Source organism: Cucumis melo, unplaced genomic scaffold (assembly GCF_025177605.1).
Source record: "Cucumis melo cultivar AY unplaced genomic scaffold, USDA_Cmelo_AY_1.0 utg001266l, whole genome shotgun sequence".
Taxonomy (NCBI): domain Eukaryota; kingdom Viridiplantae; phylum Streptophyta; class Magnoliopsida; order Cucurbitales; family Cucurbitaceae; genus Cucumis; species Cucumis melo.
In genome coordinates this window covers 1-20,000 of record NW_026124507.1, presented here as the reverse complement: position 1 = coordinate 20,000, position 20,000 = coordinate 1, and the positions used below count along the sequence as shown (strand labels likewise).

At 34.1% G+C, this 20,000-nt stretch overlaps 2 non-coding genes across 2 annotated transcripts; both read right to left on the bottom strand.

Moving 5' to 3' along the window:
- Positions 1-9,749: 9,749 nt before the first annotated feature.
- On the bottom strand, positions 9,750-9,823 carry TRNAW-CCA (transfer RNA tryptophan (anticodon CCA)). The gene has a single exon. It is a non-coding gene; the product is annotated as a tRNA-Trp (tRNA).
- Positions 9,824-9,985: 162 nt separating this feature from the next.
- On the bottom strand, positions 9,986-10,059 carry TRNAP-UGG (transfer RNA proline (anticodon UGG)). Its single transcript has one exon. It is a non-coding gene; the product is annotated as a tRNA-Pro (tRNA).
- Between the last annotated feature and the right edge of the window lie 9,941 nt (positions 10,060-20,000).

Below are 20,000 nucleotides of genomic sequence, written 5' to 3'. Positions count from 1 at the left end.
AAGGAGATCAAATTTGAATTTGAGGCAATGGATACAATTTGAGGCAATGGATACTTTGTAATCCAGTAATTACTCTTCGTTCTTTTAATTGACTTTCAATTAAACTAAATTCGGCTCAATCTTTTACTAAAAGGATTGAGCCGAATACAATACAAAGATATTATTGTATATCTTTTTTACTAGATATACAAAATAGAAAATTGAAATAAAAATATAAGACGAAACAACTTAAAAATTTTTATTGTTGTGCTGGATCCGCAATTAAGCCTATGGATCCTTAGGATTGGTGTAGTCATTTAATATTTAATATATTATATCCCGTAGCGTCGTTTCAGATCCGGGATCGAGCCAAGTATCACAACTTCTTCTACCCCATCCTGTATATTGTCCTTTTTGTTCTGTCTTGGAATACAAATTTTTTAGTAGACGAGATTTTACGAAAAAAGTTCTTCATATTCATAGGGATAACAACGATTTTTTTTATGTGAATTTGACAATTTGACATAACCGGTGAGAAACCACTATTTATAAATTAATAATTGAATTGATTTAATTGAAAAAAAAAATAATTCTCTTTTGAGAGAACGCTAAGTATCACTTCACTATATATAACGGAACCTTTTTTTTTTAAGACCGACTCGTTAATACTTAATAATCCTAGTGATTGGATTTAGATCCTATTCTGATAGGAAATGAGATATTTAAATGATTTCTTTTTTATCGAATGACTATTCAGCTATTGTATTTTCATGTAAATAGGGGCAAGAAAGCTCTATGGAAAAAAGATGGTTAAATTCGATGTTGTCTAAAGGGAAGTTAGAATACAGGTGTAGGCTAAATAAATCAATCAATAGTCTTGGTCCTATTGAAAGTGAAGGATCAATTATAAATAATATGAATAAAAACATTCCTAGTCATAGTGATAGTTACAATTCTAGTTACAGTACTGTTGATGATTTAGTCGGCATTCGGAATTTCATATCTGATGACACTTTTTTAGTTAGGGATAGTAATAGCTGCAGTTATTCCATCTATTTGGATATTGAAAATCAAATTTTTGAGATTGACAATGATCCTTCTTTTGTAAGTGAACTAGAAAGTTCTTTTTATAGTTTTCGGAACTCTACTTATCAAAATAATGTATCTAAGAGTGATGATTCCCACTATGATCAGTACATGTATGATACTAAATATAGTTGGAATAATCACATTAATAGTTGCATTGACAGTTATCTTTGGACTCAAATCTGTATTGATAGTTACATTTTAAGTGGTAGTCACAATTACAGTGACAGTTACATTTATAGTTCTATTTGTGCTGAAGGTGGAAATAGTAGTCAAAGTGAGAGTTTCAGTATAAGAACTAGCACGCATAGAAAAAATTTAACTACAACAGAACGTTCTAATGATCTAGATCTAACTAAAAAATACAGGCATTTGTGGGTTCAATGCGAAAATTGTTATGGATTAAATTATAAGAAAATTTTTAAATCAAAAATGAATATTTGTCAACAATGTGGATACCATTTGAAAATGAGTAGTTCAGATAGAATCGAACTTTTGATTGATCCAGGTACTTGGGACCCTATGGATGAAGACATGGTCTCTTTGGATCCCATTCAATTTGATTCGGAGAATCAACTTTATACTTATAAAGATCGTCTTTCTTCTTATCAAAGAAAGACAGGATTAACTGAGGCTATTCAAACAGGCACAGGTAAATTAAATGATATTCCAGTAGCAATTGGGGTTATGGATTTTCAGTTTATAGGGGGTAGTATGGGATCCGTAGTAGGAGAGAAAATCACCCGTTTGATCGAGTATGCTACCAATCAATTTTTACCTCTTATTTTAGTGTGTGCTTCGGGAGGAGCACGCATGCAAGAAGGAAGTTTGAGCTTGATGCAAATGGCAAAAATATCTTCCGCTTTATATGATTATCAATCAAATAAAAAATTATTCTATGTAGCAATCCTTACATCTCCTACTACTGGTGGGGTGACAGCTAGTTTTGGTATGTTGGGGGATATCATTATTGCCGAACCGAATGCCTACATCGCATTTGCGGGTAAAAGAGTAATTGAACAAACATTGAATAAGGCAGTCCCTGAGGGTTCACAGGAGGCTGAATCTTTATTCGATAAGGGCTTATTCGATCTAATCGTACCACGTAATCCTTTAAAAGGTGTTGTGAGTGAGTTATTTCAGCTCCACGCTTTCGTTCCCTCGAATCAAAATTCAATCAAGTAAAGCCTTACTTAACTTAAAAAATGAATTCTTTTTTTTTTTATTTCTTCCGCAAAATTTGGCACGGGGAAGAAAATGAATTTCATGCTCCCTTCTTAACATTACATGTGTATATATACTTCAACTATAGCAAATAGCGGCATAGAGTCTTGCATCTTTCTACATCTCTAGCGGATCTCTAGTTTTACTAAGAATCCTTGTTGTTGGATCGGATTATAACTACCTTTTTGGGAATTTGTACGAAAATCTTTATGAAATTTTATTAAAAAAAAATGCTAAGACAAGATAATAACTAAAATAATGCAAACGTCTATTATGATACATATATCTCATGTCGAAAGATGAGTAAGTCCATTTATTTAATTCGACATTCCTCATTCCTTTTCTATATATACTCACGTAGATATTACTTAGTATAATTATATATTGAATTAGTATAATTATAAGATACCTTTTATAACAATCAATAAATAACAGGTAAAACTATTAATATAACAATGAAAATATTAAGTCGAGGTATCCATTCTATGACAACTCTCACCACCTTACCCTCTATTTTTGTGCCTTTAGTGGGCCTAGTATTTCCGGCAATTGCAATGGCTTCTTTATTTCTTCATGTTCAAAAAAACAAGATTTTTTAAATATGCTGTCTATTTTTTTTTTTCAAAACTTAGACTTTGACGATAACACAGCTATCTATTTAGTAGACTAGAATCTAACATGTGGCTTACTCCAAACATAAGCGATTATACATACGTAAACATGATATCTGAGGAAATCAATTAGAAGTATTTCAAAATAGAAAATAGATAAGTTTCAAAATAGAAAATAGATAAGAGATCGGGCGACAAATGTTTGAGATATAAAATCAATATACCTATATGGATGTAGGTATCTATAGGGAATCATATAAAGGTGATGTTATTATTTTAGATCTAAGTAATTCGATGAATTACTTAGATCTAAAGTAAAGGTTCACATCAAAATAGTGCTAGTTGATTAGAGTTACTTCGGAAACAAAAAAAGTAAAATAGATTTTTTTTGATTCTCTTAATTCCAATAAAATGCAACGAGATCTAGTATGAATTGGCGATCAGAACGTATATGGATAGAATTTATAAGAGGATCTCGAAAAATCAGCAATTTCTGCTGGGCCTTTATCCTTTTTTTAGGTTCATTAGGGTTTTTATTGGTTGGAACTTCCAGTTATCTTGGTAGGGATTTGATAGCTTTATTTCCGTCTCAGCAAATAATTTTTTTTCCACAGGGGATCGTAATGTCTTTCTATGGGATTGCCGGTCTCTTTATTAGCTCCTATTTGTGGTGCACAATTTTGTGGAATGTAGGTAGCGGTTATGATCGATTCGATAGAAAAGAAGAAATAGTGTCTATTTTTCGTTGGGGGTTTCCTGGAAAAAATCGTCGAATCTTCCTACGATTCCTTATGAAAGACATTCAGTCCATCAGAATAGAAGTTAAAGAGGGTATTTATGCACGTCGTGTCCTTTATATGGAAATAAGAGGCCAAGGGGCCATTCCCTTGACGCGTACCGATCAGAATCTGACCCCACGAGAAATTGAGCAAAAGGCTGCCGAATTGGCCTATTTCTTGCGTGTACCAATTGAAGTTTTTTGAAAAATGAAGTTCAGAATGAATTTTGTTCGTAGCAAGAGGGATAAAACTGAAATGAAAGAATAGTCTTTTTTATAGACCATAGTAATAGTATAATAACTTAACTGGAATTTCTTCAGAATGCTCATTTGACCCAAAGCAGACGTATACGGAACAGCCAGAAAACTTTCTTTGTCCGAAATTTTGATCCGTATGTAAATCAACTGCACAGTAACAAAAAAAAGTGGATTCTTTGTTATTTTCTTTCTGTATTATTTCGAAATTCAAGGATTAACTAATAAATCACAAATCAAAAACTAAAAAACAGGGAATGGATTCATAATAGTATGCATATGACTTGTAATAGAACTTATGTTTGATATAAATATTAGTAGTGTAGAGAGTTAACGAATGAAGTGAGTTCATTAAAAAATAAAAGACGAAAAAATGGAAAAAAAGAAAGCATTCATTCCCCTTCTATATCTTGCATCTATAGTATTTTTGCCCTGGTGGATCTCTCTTTCATTTAATAAAAGCCTAGAATCTTGGGTTACTAATTGGTGGAATACTGGTCAATCCGAAATTTTTTTGAATGATATTCAAGAAAAGAGTATTATAAAAAAAGTTCTAGAATTAGAGGAACTCTTTCTCTTGGACGAAATGCTAAAGGAATACCCAGAAACACATCTACAAAAGCTTCGTATCGGAATCTACAAAGAAACGATCCAATTGATCAAGATGCACAATGAGGATCGTATCCATATGATTTTGCACTTCTCGACAAATATAATCTGTTTCGTTATTCTAAGTGGTTATTCTATTCTTGGTAATGAAGAACTTGTTATTCTTAACTCTTGGGTTCAAGAGTTCCTATATAACTTAAGCGACACAATAAAAGCTTTTTCTATTCTTTTATTAACTGATTTATGTATAGGATTTCATTCACCCCATGGTTGGGAACTAATGATTGGTTCTGTCTACAAAGATTTTGGATTTTCTCATAACGATCAAATTATATCCGGTCTTGTTTCCACTTTTCCAGTCATTCTTGACACAATTTTAAAATATTGGATCTTCCGTTATTTAAATCGTGTATCTCCCTCACTTGTAGTGATTTATCATTCAATGAATGACTGAAAAATATAATGTTTGTTACTTTGTACATAAGTAAAACATTCAAAATTGTACTTATTCCTTCTACCCATCGCGAAGGATGCCTCCTATATTCGAGTAACTTTATTTCAGTAAATAGCAGAATCATGGATAGGGAACTATACTAGGGACCTACCTAATTTTATTGTAGAAATTTTTGGGCTCAATGATTGGACCATGCAAACTAGAAATACCTTTTCTTCGATAAAGGAAGAGATTACTCGATCTATTTCCGTATCACTCATGATATATATAATAACTTGGGCACCCGTTTCAAATGCATATCCCATTTTTGCACAACAGGGTTATGAAAATCCACGAGAAGCAACCGGCCGTATTGTCTGCGCCAACTGCCATTTAGCTAATAAGCCCGTGGATATCGAGGTTCCACAAGCGGTACTTCCTGATACTGTATTTGAAGCAGTTGTTCGAATTCCTTATGATATGCAACTGAAACAAGTTCTTGCGAATGGTAAAAAGGGTGGTTTGAATGTGGGGGCTGTTCTTATTTTACCCGAGGGGTTTGAATTAGCCCCCCCCGATCGTATTTCTCCCGAGATTAAAGAAAAGATGGGCAATCTTTCTTTTCAGAGCTATCGTCCCACTAAAAAAAATATTCTTGTGATAGGTCCTGTTCCTGGTCAGAAATATAGTGAAATCACCTTTCCTATTCTTTCCCCGGACCCTGCGACTAAGAAAGATGTTCACTTCTTAAAATATCCCATATACGTAGGCGGGAACAGGGGAAGGGGTCAGATTTATCCCGACGGGAGTAAGAGTAATAATAATGTTTATAATGCTACAGCAGCAGGGATAGTAAGCAAAATAATACGAAAAGAAAAAGGAGGATATGAAATAACCATAGTGGATGCAGCGAATGGGCGTCAAGTGGTTGATATTATCCCTCCAGGACCAGAACTTCTTGTTTCAGAGGGCGAATCCATCAAACTTGATCAACCATTAACGAGTAATCCTAATGTGGGAGGATTTGGTCAGGGAGATGCGGAAATCGTCCTTCAAGATCCATTACGTGTCCAAGGCCTTTTGTTCTTTTTTGCATCTGTTATTTTGGCACAAATCTTTTTAGTTCTTAAAAAGAAACAGTTTGAGAAGGTTCAATTGTCCGAAATGAATTTCTAAATCTGGGGATTTATCAAATAAAGTTCGTAAAAAAAAACCAAATTCTTGTTGGCAATTCTATAATTTAATTATGTATGATCAAAAAATTATGAAAAACTTTTTCCCTTGTTTTTTTTTTTATTCTTTTTCGACCCTATTTCGGTAATTACTTGTACCGCATTACTAGTCATAGTATGGATATTATATTGTCAGGAAGACTATTTTACCTCTTCTTTATTTCTTTGTTTTTTACAATACAAATAGGAGCGGTATTATTATGATTATTATGTCACTGGTGCCAGATTGAAATGTCATTGAATGTGTCTATTTTTATTCTAATAGAATAAAAATAGAGTAGATATTAAAAATAAGATAAGTAAATGGAGAATAGAAAAAAAATGAAGGGAACAAAGGATTCTAGAAGGAATTATGCATCTTTCTAGTATTCGATACCAGAAAAATTCCTTTTCTTGTTCTGGTGTCGAAATAATAAACTAATGAATTATTCTTGATCCCGTTCGTCAAAGATCTCTATTCTTAGTTTCAATTTTTCCCGGTTTATCAGAACCTTTTTTTCGATTTATTACATAAGTAGTGAACAAATTCAATGAATTTTTCAATTCTATTTTATATTAAAATAACTATAGAAAATTCTATTAGTATATTTTAATCTATTTAAAGGGTTTGTGATATCTGATCGATAGAAATATAATATTGTTATATTGGGATTGTATCATCCAGAAAGAGGGAATCGAGTGATTCTCTCTTTCTTTTTTTCGCTTTGAAATGAAAGTATCGACCGATACGATCGCGAAAGAGATGGTCTGAATCAATTTTTTTTTTGAAGCAATTCAGAATCAGAAAGAAATGAAGTTTTTTGAAAAAATAGGAAAGATCCATTTTTTCATTTATATGAATAAATTAGTCTAATTCTAATTAGTAAGAGCTCAACGGGACCTACCCCCTCTTTTTTTCTGATTTGAGGGGGATCCTGTTGAGTTCTTACGCTTTCATGTCTCCAACTCAGTTCATCCGATTATTACAGAGATGAACCTAAGCCGGAATATGAACCATAAAAGAAAATACCAACTAAACCGATCACAGGAATACCAGTTACAGTACCGATTATCCAAAGAGGAATCCTTCCAGTAGTCTCGGCCATTTGTCCCACTTCCTCTCCCCATTTCATCAAGTGGTCGTGCTAGAGACAGAAACAGTCATAGATAATTATGAGATGATATCCTTCCGAATGGGATAAGATAATTCGTACTATTATTTAGTATTTTCTTTTATTTAATTGAAGAAATAATTGGAAAATAAAACAGCAAGTACAAAAATGAGTAATAACCCCCAGTAAAGACTGGTACGATTCAATTCAACATTTTGTTCGTTCGGATTTGATTGTGTCATAGCTCTATAATTCGGATTAGGTTTATCGTTGGATGAATTGCATTGCTGATATTGACCCTAAAAAAGAAACGGTAGGTACAGCTAGTCCGTGAACAGTTAACCATCGCACTGTAAAAATAGGATAAGTTTTATCGATAGTCATTTGGTCCTCCTAAAAAGATCTACTAAATTCATCGAGTTGTTCCAAAGAATCAAAACGGCCAGTTATTAATGGAATTCCTTGTCGGCTCTCTGTAAAATACTCATTTGGACGAGGGCTTCCAAAAACATCGTAAGCTAAACCCGTGCTGACGAATAACCAACCTGCAATGAATAGAGAAGGTATAGTAATGCTATGAATGACCCAGTATCGAATACTGGTGATAATATCAGCAAAAGAACGTTCTCCTGTGCTTCCAGACATGCCGAGCTCCACATATTCTTGTACAGTCAAAAGGGGGATCGATTCCGTAAAAGATGAGATCAGTAAATGGAAATTAACTGAAATTTTATCTTTGTAAGATCGTCAATATTGTACCGAGGGTGTTTTTAGAGTATACCGAATCAGTATAGCTATCCTTCTTCTGACGCAGCAACGCAATTTCACAATAAGTATCAAAATGAAGCACTAAAACTAAATAATATAATTTGTTTCTTCTTTTCTTGCTGCTTGTCGATGTAGAATCATATACCATTCATTCAATAGAAAATTCTGAAAATGCCTGTCTGTAGTATTAAGGATTCTATCGGTTATTGGCTTCGGGCTAGAAAGCGAAGATTGGGTAAAATGTGAATCCGACTGGTTGGTTTATAATAATTTAGGAAGCAGATTCTAATAGTCCCAAAATTCAATGAAATTAGACGTGAAATCTCGAAATATTTCTTTTGTGTTTGTAGTTATATTTTTGTTTGAATCTTTTTTTATTTTAAGGAATTGGTTAGTCGTCCAGTAACAAGTAACAGTAGTACATAGGATTCGATGAACGAAACAGAACAACGAATAGAAGAATAATAAATATTCGTAATGCACGCATTATTGTTTTATATTAGACTCAAACGATCGTTCTTCAACTAATTAGAAGAATGTTTTTAATATGGAAAGAATAAGAATAAATGGAGAACCTAGTTTCGAGTGATCTGATCGTGCGATACTTTTTTTCTTTTTAAAAAAGATTTTATGGAAATGAACCCACTACATAAAATCTAATTAGTGGGAATACAATTTCATAAATAAAGGGCATTATAAGGTCATTCATTCTTCAGCGATTCAAAGAGCATTTCATTTTTGGAATCAAGTTACACAACATAGTTTATTTATTATTTTTCTTTTTTTTTTTTTTTTTTCTTTCTAATTATTTAGAATCCATTTAATAGATTTATATATTTACTAGATTTATATATTAAATTATTGTTTATAAATTCTTTATAATAAGAATATTTGTTTTGAAAACTCAAGAGTTGTTCAATGAATCCCTTGATTCCGAATTGCGGGATAGAGAGACAGATGATGAATTGATTTCTTACCTATGTCACAAGATTTTTGTTAGTATCATCTATAATCATAATAATAGATGAATCAAAAACTTTCAATTGAATATATTTTTTCAATTAGTATTTTTACTTATCCATCCGCGTATCTTTCAAAAATAGAAACTTAGGGAAGTGCTTTATAAACATATGGATAAAAATAACGTATTTCATTTAGCCTCGTCATGCCTACTATCACTAGTTATTTCGGTTTTCTACTAGCAGTTTTAACTATAACCTCAGCTCTATTTATCGGTCTGAACAAGATACGACTTATTTGATTAAAATTCATTGAATGCACAATTCAAAAAAAAGAAAGATTTCGGTGTTATTCAATATATTCTATATATTGTAGAGTTCTTTACCTTGTCAATTCAATTTCGAATTCTTGGTCATTGAGATTCATGGGCAATACCGATTAATATTTTAAGGATAGATATTACCTCTCCTTTTCCTCGTTCAACTAAATTGAAATGATTGAAGTTTTTCTATTTGGAATCGTATTAGGTCTAATTCCTATTACTTTGGCTGGATTATTTGTGACCGCATATTTACAATACAGACGGGGGGATCAGTTGGACCTTTGATTAATTAACAGTTCTTTTTTTTGATTGACCCCCTACTTGCTTTATAGGAGGTAAAATTTTGATTTCTGTTGAATTATTTCAGTATCATTTTGATTTAACAACAACAAGAATCGAATCACGCTCTATAGGATTTGAACCTACGACATCGGGTTTTGGAGACCCGCGTTCTACCGAACTGAACTAAGAGCGTTTTATTATCAAACTAAAAGCAACCCGAATATATCTTCGATACATATATTATCATAGAGAATATCATAAAATTAAATAAAAAAAGATTGATTCGATATATGTATGTTCAATTTTTATGGATCTCAATTGATTCCTCGTTACTGTTCAGAAGATAAGTAATAGGTAGGGATGACAGGATTTGAACCCGTGACATTTTGTACCCAAAACAAACGCGCTACCAAGCTGCGCTACATCCCTTTCAATTGGTCTACAGTGTTATTGTAGAGAATCCCTGTCTTGTTTTCCACATTTTTTATTTATTTCCTCCATTGGTATACACAAATTATCTTGCCATTTCTTCTTTTTTGTCTCATATCATATATAAAATATAATAAAAATAATAAAAAGACTTATATACGTATGAAATAATAAATATTAAATCCGCCGTAAAGAAAAATGAATATTTGGGGTGGGGCGGAAAGCTACATATTTTTTTTAATAAAAAAGGGAATATCTACCGAATTGAACTGTTGTACATTTCAATTTGAATTAGGAATTCCGCGGACAATACAAGCGGTTATTAACTATATATACATTTGATGGTATGTAATACCAGTATGTATTACAAATTACTATAAAGTAGGAGGGTTTTCAATGCGAGATCTAAAAACATATCTCTCCGTGGCACCGGTAGTAAGTACTATATGGTTCGGGGCTTTAGCGGGTCTATTAATCGAGATCAATCGTTTATTCCCGGATGCGTTGGTATTCCCGTTTTTTTCATTCTAGTTATTGACTTGGGAAGGGGTGAAGAAGATTAGAAAAACAATCAAATATCTTTGACTAATCCCCTTCCCCCTTCTTTTTTTTAGAGTTTTTAGACTTAGAATAAGTTAGAAAGAATCAAAATGGATTCAACCTCAGTCAAACTCGGACGCGGCGCCAGGTTCAAATTTAATTAATAAAAGAGTGAGAACGAAAATGAAAATGTGATGGCTAGGGCAACAATATCATACAAAATACTTAAATGAAAAACTGTACTGCGATTCTAAATTTAGAAATTATTGTATTACTATATTTTAATATTTGATTGTAACGAAATCTTTCATAATTTTATTTCGAGTTACCAATTTTTCTTTTTTTCTTCATTTTGGATCGGAAAATGGAAGAGTTGCGTGAATCAAAAATCCAAGGGAGGTTCATGGCCAAGGGTAAAGATGCCCGAGTAACTGTTATTTTGGAATGTACTCGTTGTGTTCGAAACGGTGTTAATAAGGAATCAATAGGGATTTCCAGATATATTACTCAAAAGAATCGACACAATACGCCTAGTCGATTGGAATTGAGAAAATTCTGTCCCCGGTGTTACAAACATACGATTCATGGGGAGATAAAGAAATAGATCGAACCGATCGGCTGTGTGTCACCCTTTTCCAATCCAAGGAAGATGAAAAATTACATATATTAGACATATTTTAGATTTAAATATAAACAAACCAAATCCTATTTCGATCGGATCTAAAATGATTTAGAATTAAGAAATAGGATTTTCGGGATAAGGAATAAAAAAACCATGGATAAATCCAAGCGACTCTTTCTTAAATCCAAACGATCTTTTCGTAGGCGTTTGCCCCCGATTCCATCGGGGGATCGAATTGATTATAGAAACATGAGTTTAATTAGTCGATTTATTAGTGAACAAGGAAAAATATTATCTAGACGGGTAAATAGATTGACCTTAAAACAGCAACGCTTAATTACTATTGCTATAAAACAAGCTCGTATTTTATCTTTGTTACCTTTTCTTAATAATGAGAAACAATTTGAAAGAAGCGAGTCGACCGCTAGAACTATTGGTCTTAGAACCAGGAATAAATAGACTTAGCTTACTCTTTAATTGAATTAAAATTCTAATCCAAACTCAACCGCAGATTGATTCTTTGTTCGAAAAATCCGAAAATCTAGATTCGATTGTCGTGTCGTAAGAAAAAGAAAGAATAGTGGAAGAAGAATAAATCGTTTTTTTTTTTATTGAACATATTTGCTCATTTTGACCACTTTATCATATTTTATCATACTAATTTCTACTCTACCTTCTCGGAGTTCATTCTCCAGAGAACTCCATTTTAAGCATTCCGCTGGATTCTTTGCAATCTTCGTATTTTATGATCTCATTGGAAATCATATAAAGACAATTTCTATTTAATATCGCGATTTGGGCAAGTATTTTACGATTAAGAAGCAACTGCCTCTTGTACAGATTGTGTATGAATCTACTATAACTGTAGTCTACCTTATTAGATCGAATTACTGCATTTATTCGAGCGATCCACAACTGTCGAAAATTTCTTTTTTGCCTACCTCTATCCCGATAAGCTGAAGCCAAAGCTCTTATTTTCTGTTGAGTAATAGTTCGAGTAAGTCTTGAATGAGCCCCTCGAAAGCTTGATGCAAATAAACGAATTTTTGTTCTACGTCTCCGAGCTATATATCCTCGTTTAATTCTAGTCATTGAATAAATGAAACTTTGATGAATAACTAATGGATTTCCTTTCTTTCAGTTATTCCTTTCTCCTTTCCTAGTCTATTAATAACAAAACGTATTTTTCCAATGTATAAAATAAAAATTCCAATGGCTTTTGCTACTATAACCTTCCCGACCACTATTTCTTTTTTTGTTCTAATCACCCCAAAATACGAAATAGTATTTTTACTAGGTATAAAAAACAAAAATAGAGTAAATAAATAAAAATAGAAATGGATAAAGAAATAGTGGGTTCCTTCGTTTCTATGGTTACTTCTTAAACGGTGAGGTCCTCTCTATACACCGGAGCTCCTTCTTTTATTTCATCAATGTTATTGTTAACTTGTACAGTTCACCCTCTTTGGCTCTACCCATGAATTATCTAGTAATCGGTCTTTCACAACGAGATCTACCTATACAGTAACGGTATTTAATTATGAAGATTGGTTGGGTAGCTGACCCTCTTAGTCCGTTCTTGGAAGAATAAGGCTATAATCCTTCTGTTAAATAGGATTTCCTCTGCTTAATGGATAAGCATTTGTTACCAATGGGGAATTCTTTCTCATCTAAAATTGAAAATAGAGATGATTGGATTTGCACCAATAGAAACCATAAATTTGATACACAATAAAAGGATACGATAAATCTTTGTTTATTTATTTTCGGTAGTGAACGGATTTCTTCCATTCATTCTATCCTATTCACTGTACTTATAACTGATACGGGAAAAATTTTGTACTTTCTTTTGTCCCGGTCCATGGTCTAAACGAGTCGCACATACACCCTAGTACATGTTCCTCGACGCTGAGGGCATCCCCGAAGGGCGGGCGATTTGGTGACATTTCTGATTGGCTGTCTTGTGTTTCTAATAAGTTGTTTAATAGTTGGCATGTTGAATTGTATACATAATGAGTTGGTTTAGATCAATCCTAACCGGATGATTATGAATTACTTCTATATTCGATATTAATAATTAATATGATTAATAGTAATATATTAACCCCGGTAAAAAGAGAAAATCGAAAATTTCGGATTTTTGCGTGAAATACCTGCTATTTGTTATTCAACCGCTACAAGATCAACAATTCCATGAGCTTGGGCTTCTGTTGCTGACATAAAAACATCCCTTTCCATGTCTTCGGATATAACCCATAAGGGTTTGCCTGTTCTTTGTACATAAACCCTTGTGAGGATTTCGCGCAGCCTCAGTAGTTCTTTCGCTTCCAGGATAAATTCTACCGTTTGTGCCTCATAAAAAGAACTAGCAGGTTGATGGATCATTACCCTGATGATTTAATAAATGGTTTTCTCTATCTTACATCATTATCATGATGAGTCAAAGATAATAAAAAAAAGATAGGATTAACAACCGTACAGGCATCCTTTGTGCAGTGCATACGGCTCCACAATGGAATTCATTTTTACCTTCCAGCGAAGGAATAGAAAATATAGGATCTAGCAGACCCAGAGCAGTAAATGATCCAATAACCACCCTTCCTTTTTTTTAGTAATTTCAAAATACTATGATGGTTCCGTTGCTTTATGATTTCGTTTGTTATTCAGCAATCCCAAAGTTTCTTTTTTTTATTTTTTTTCTTAAAAATAAATATTTCGTAGTCTTTCATAACAGAAATATTGTTAAGAGTCTTCCGTCGTGAAAACAAAAAAGTTTGTGACGCTGAAAGAGGCCTCCGCGATAAATCAGCCTACAATCGGAAATGCCTTTTATCTCATACTACTCTTTCGATACATAACCTAATGGTTTAGAAAAAAAAAATTCTCATATCGAATTCAAAGTGCCATGCTATTATTACTTAATATTTTATATGGCGAAGGCATAGTTTTCTTTTTGTCTAAAAAAAACTCATTGGCGCCGAGCGTGCGGGAATGCTAGACGTTTGGTAATTTCTCCTCCGACTAGAATAAAAGATCCCATTGAAGCGGCTAATCCCATGCATATTGTCTGTACATCTGGTTGCACAAATTGCATAGTATCATAAATACCTAATCCGCTTATTACCCCTCCACCGGGAGAGTTTATAAATAAATACAGATCTTTGGTATCATCCTCCATACTGAGATATACCATAAGACTAATAAGTTGATTCGAAATATCACTATCAACCTCTTGGCCTAAAAAAAGTAATCTTTCTCGATAAAGTCGGTTGATTAGGATAAAATTGTATCCCTTAAGAACCGTACGGGCACCTTTTGATGCATACGGTTCAAAAAAAATAGCGAAAAAAGAATCAATGTTTAGATTTTAGCCTTCTTTAGAGGACTCTTTCTAACTTCTAATGAAGGGGCTTTTTCTTACCTTCCATTTTTTTTTCAAAATGGATGAGTTTTGTCCTTTGGCCCGCGGTCGTTTATCTATACTATAAATTTCAATAAATAAAAAAACAATTCATTAAATTTTCAATTTATCGAACTAACTTTTCATTGATATATTGTTTCATCGAGATTCAATTTCAATTCCGATGTCATTTTCTTGTTCCAAAATGGTCTTCTTCAATTCTTTTAGGTTTATGCTCTACTCCGAGTCAAGATCTGCCCGATTTGGATTTGCACATATAGGACAAATGCCCCAATAGCATGGCTTTTTGCTACGACTTCTTTTTTTTTTTCAATTTACTTCATATTACTCGATTGATTAAAAGTTTTCTATCAATGCTATTGATAAATCGAATATGATACAAGTAGTAGTAATCATAGAATAGATAGATTCCAAATTGAGTTTTTTCTAAGCGGAGCCTGGATACTTCATTTTATTAGTACAACCGAGAAAACCATAAATTATTCTAATTGATAATATTAATCTGGATACCCCCCAAAAAATAGATCTAATTGCACTTCACGCTCCAAATTTTTGATGATTAAATCAATCCGTCTTGGGCGAAAGAGAGGATATCTCGATCGGGGGAGAGAACGGGGAAATACCATATGACCCAATATATCTGACAAGTCGCACTATAGGTCAACCCACGATGCGTCTTCCTCTCCGGGACTTCGAAAAGGTACTTTTGGAACACCAATAGGCATTAAAGCAAAGAAAAAAGAATTAAGTACTATAGCTAACTTTGATGTGGAAGCGTAACAACGGGTTTATTGTCTTAATAAATAAGATGGGCCTTTATCAGATTTTATCTTTTAGCATATTTTATACATAGATTTAATAAGTTCATAAAAAAGGAAAACAGAATTAATAAGGGAAACTTCTTCCCGAATAGGTTTTTGAATGATGAACAAGTATGTATACATTCACTCCTATAAAATAGGATCAATTCCCATCTACCATTGCGTATTGGTACTTATCGAGTATAGAATAGATCTGCTTCTTTTTGTTCCTACGAATAGAATCGAATTGTTCCATTATTACTAAAAGAATAGACTAAATATTAATCCTTTCGCCAAGATAATCCCCTCAAAAGGGGAGGTCCGTAGCATAGTTTTTTTTTTCAGTGCAATAAAGTTACATAGTGTCTATTTTTCCTTGATAAAGGGGTATTTCCATGGGTTTGCCTTGGTATCGTGTTCATACCGTTGTATTGAATGATCCCGGTCGTTTGCTTTCTGTTCATATAATGCATACAGCTCTAGTTGCTGGTTGGGCCGGTTCAATGGCCCTATACGAATTAGCAGTTTTTGATCCCTCTGATCCTGTTCTTGATCCAATGTGGAGACAGGGTATGTTCGTTATACCCTTCATGACTCGTTTAGGAATAACCAATTCATGGGGGGGTTGGAGTATCACAGGAGGGACTATAACGAATCCGGGTATTTGGAGTTACGAAGGTGTGGCCGGAGCACATATTGTGTTTTCTGGATTGTGCTTCTTAGCAGCTATCTGGCATTGGGTGTATTGGGATCTAGAAATATTTTGTGATGAACGTACAGGAAAACCTTCTTTGGATTTGCCGAAGATTTTTGGAATTCATTTATTTCTCTCAGGGTTGGGTTGCTTTGGTTTTGGTGCATTTCATGTAACCGGATTGTATGGTCCGGGAATATGGGTATCCGATCCTTATGGATTAACCGGAAGGGTACAAGCCGTAAATCCTGCGTGGGGTGTCGAAGGGTTTGATCCTTTTGTTCCGGGCGGAATAGCCTCGCATCATATTGCAGCAGGTACATTGGGCATATTAGCGGGCCTATTCCATCTTAGTGTTCGTCCGCCCCAACGTCTATACAAAGGATTACGTATGGGAAATATTGAAACCGTCCTTTCCAGTAGTATCGCTGCTGTATTTTTTGCAGCTTTTGTTGTTGCTGGAACTATGTGGTATGGTTCAGCAACTACCCCGATTGAATTATTTGGGCCCACTCGTTATCAATGGGATCAGGGATACTTCCAGCAAGAAATATATCGAAGAGTTAGTACCGGGTTAGCCGAAAATCAAAGTTTATCAGAAGCTTGGTCTAAAATTCCTGAAAAATTAGCTTTTTATGATTATATCGGGAATAATCCCGCAAAAGGTGGATTATTCAGAGCGGGTTCCATGGACAACGGGGATGGAATAGCTGTTGGTTGGTTAGGACACCCTGTTTTTAGAGATAAAGAAGGGCGCGAACTTTTTGTACGCCGTATGCCGACCTTTTTTGAAACATTTCCGGTTGTTTTGGTAGACGGAGACGGAATTGTTAGAGCCGATGTTCCTTTTCGAAGAGCAGAATCGAAGTATAGTGTTGAACAGGTCGGTGTAACTGTTGAGTTCTATGGCGGTGAACTCAATGGAGTCAGTTATAGTGATCCTGCTACTGTGAAAAAATATGCTAGACGTGCTCAATTGGGTGAAATTTTTGAATTAGATCGTGCTACTTTGAAATCCGATGGGGTTTTTCGTAGCAGTCCAAGGGGTTGGTTTACTTTTGGGCATGCTTCCTTTGCTTTGCTCTTCTTCTTCGGACACATTTGGCATGGTGCGAGAACCTTGTTCAGAGATGTCTTTGCTGGTATTGACCCAGATTTGGACGCTCAAGTAGAATTTGGGGCATTCCAAAAACTTGGAGATCCAACTACAAAAAGAGTCTAGTCTGATACAAGATTGCTCTGTTCTTTTTTTCCTTTATTTTTTGATTTGACATAGATAGGGTACCGGATAAATCTTTATTCGGATTGCTTACTTTTCATTTCTTTGACTCTTGTCTTGGTCTTTTTTTTATCCGTAAAAAGATCCCAATTAAACAGGTATGGAAGCTATAATTGTAAACCGAAATCAAATCTATGGAAGCATTGGTTTATACATTCCTCTTAGTCTCGACTCTAGGAATAATTTTTTTCGCTATCTTTTTTCGCGAACCGCCTAAAGTTCCAACTCCAACTAAAAAGGCAAAATGATTTCTCATTATCTCAATTGAAGTAATGAGCCTCACAATATTGTGAGGCTCATTACTTCAACTAGTCCCCGTGTTCCTCGAATGGATCTCTTAGTTGTTGAGAGGGTTGCCCAAAAGCAGTATATAAGGCATACCCAGTAAAACTTACAAGTAAACCAGATATAGAGATGGCAACTAGGGTTGCTGTTTCCATTATTATATAATTTCAAGACCACAATGGATCTATAATAAGATCATTTATTTACAACGGAATGGTATACAAAGTCAACAGATCTCACTGAATAAAAAAAAATATAGGATTATTTATGGCTACACAAACCGTTGACGATAGTTCTAGATCTGGGCCAAGACGAACTGTTGTAGGGGATTTATTGAAACCATTGAATTCGGAATATGGTAAAGTGGCTCCTGGGTGGGGAACTACACCTTTAATGGGTGTCGCGATGGGTTTATTTGCGATATTCCTATGTATTATTTTGGAGATTTATAATTCTTCCATTTTACTGGACGGAATTTCAAGCAATTAGATTCGATTCACAAGAACCCCTAAATAACTTTTCAATAAAAAGGAAAGTCTAAAGTATGTAGGTTTCTGCTTTTTAGCCCACTATTTTTTGGTAGTTCGATCGTGGAATTTATTTTTTTCTGTATTTCCGGAATATGAGTGTGTGACTTGTTAGAATTGATCCTATGGATACGACAGAGAAGAAGTCGGTCATCTTGATGAAGATGATTTGATCTCGTTGGATATTCAGTCTAGGCTAGTATCTGGAGCACAGAATATATGAAATAGATTCCAAAATATTAGAACAAATATTAGAACTATGATTCATACTTATCAGACCTCGTGGCCGGACTCCGAAACAAGAGTTAGAAGTGATAAATAAAAAAAATTTATTCTTTCGTTTCTACTTATTTTGGTTAAAGGATAAACCTTTCTTTAGCTTTTTTCATTATATTCAGTCATTGAATAAGCATTGAATAAGTGATAATCCAAGGGTTCTTACTCAGGGAATTTTTGAACTTTTTTTGGAAGGTTTTTTATTGAATCATCGTGGTTCTAGTCTGAATCTAAGGTTTTAATTGATTCATAGGGTCTTAACAAGATAATTCCTATCAATAATAAAGAAAACAAGAGTAAAGTCGCATTACATACAAATCAAAGAAAAAAAATAGGTAAATAGAAGATTCAAGAGGCCCCTAATGATCAATATAACTATGAATGAGCCGACTTGATATTTGGGCATTATAACTACAAAGAAGACTTTTCGGATTTTGATTCTTTCGTATCTTGATACAAAAAATTGAATCATAGCATTAAGAAGTTTGAAACTTTTTAGTACACATATCCGTTACGAGCGGTATTTGGGTGTTTCTGTTTGAGCCGTACGAGACGAAATTCTCATATACGGTTCTCAGAGGGGGGTCCCCTTGGTTTACCTATCTCAATAAAGTGTATGATTGGTTCGAAGAACGTCTTGAAATTCAGGCGATTGCAGATGATATAACTAGTAAATACGTTCCTCCTCATGTCAACATATTTTATTGTCTAGGAGGAATTACGCTTACTTGTTTTTTAGTACAAGTAGCTACGGGGTTTGCTATGACTTTTTACTACCGTCCGACCGTTACTGAGGCTTTTGCTTCTGTTCAATATATAATGACGGAAGCAAATTTTGGTTGGTTAATCCGATCAGTTCATAGATGGTCGGCAAGTATGATGGTCTTAATGATGATCCTGCACGTATTTCGCGTGTATCTTACTGGTGGATTTAAAAAACCTCGTGAATTGACTTGGGTTACAGGTGTGGTTCTGGCTGTATTGACCGCATCCTTTGGTGTAACTGGTTATTCCTTACCTCGGGACCAAATTGGTTATTGGGCAGTCAAAATTGTAACAGGTGTACCGGAAGCTATTCCAGTAATAGGGTCGCCTTTGGTAGAGTTATTACGCGGAAGTGCTAGTGTGGGACAATCTACCTTGACTCGTTTTTATAGTTTACACACTTTTGTATTACCTCTTCTTACTGCCGTATTTATGTTAATGCACTTCCCAATGATACGTAAGCAAGGCATTTCTGGTCCTTTATAGAGAATAGAAATCATAGATTTGTAATTAGTTATTTATGATTACTCAGGGGGGAAGAAGAGTATTTCATTGCTGCAAATATGGATTATTGAAAAATAAGACATGTATTTGGATATTTCCCTTCAACTCCACGAAATTTTATTCGTTATTTTTCAATAATAGTTGAAGGGAATTCTTCGAAGAGAAAATGGATTATGGATGTGTGTGACTTGAACTATTGATTGGACCGTGTAGATATATGTCTTTTTA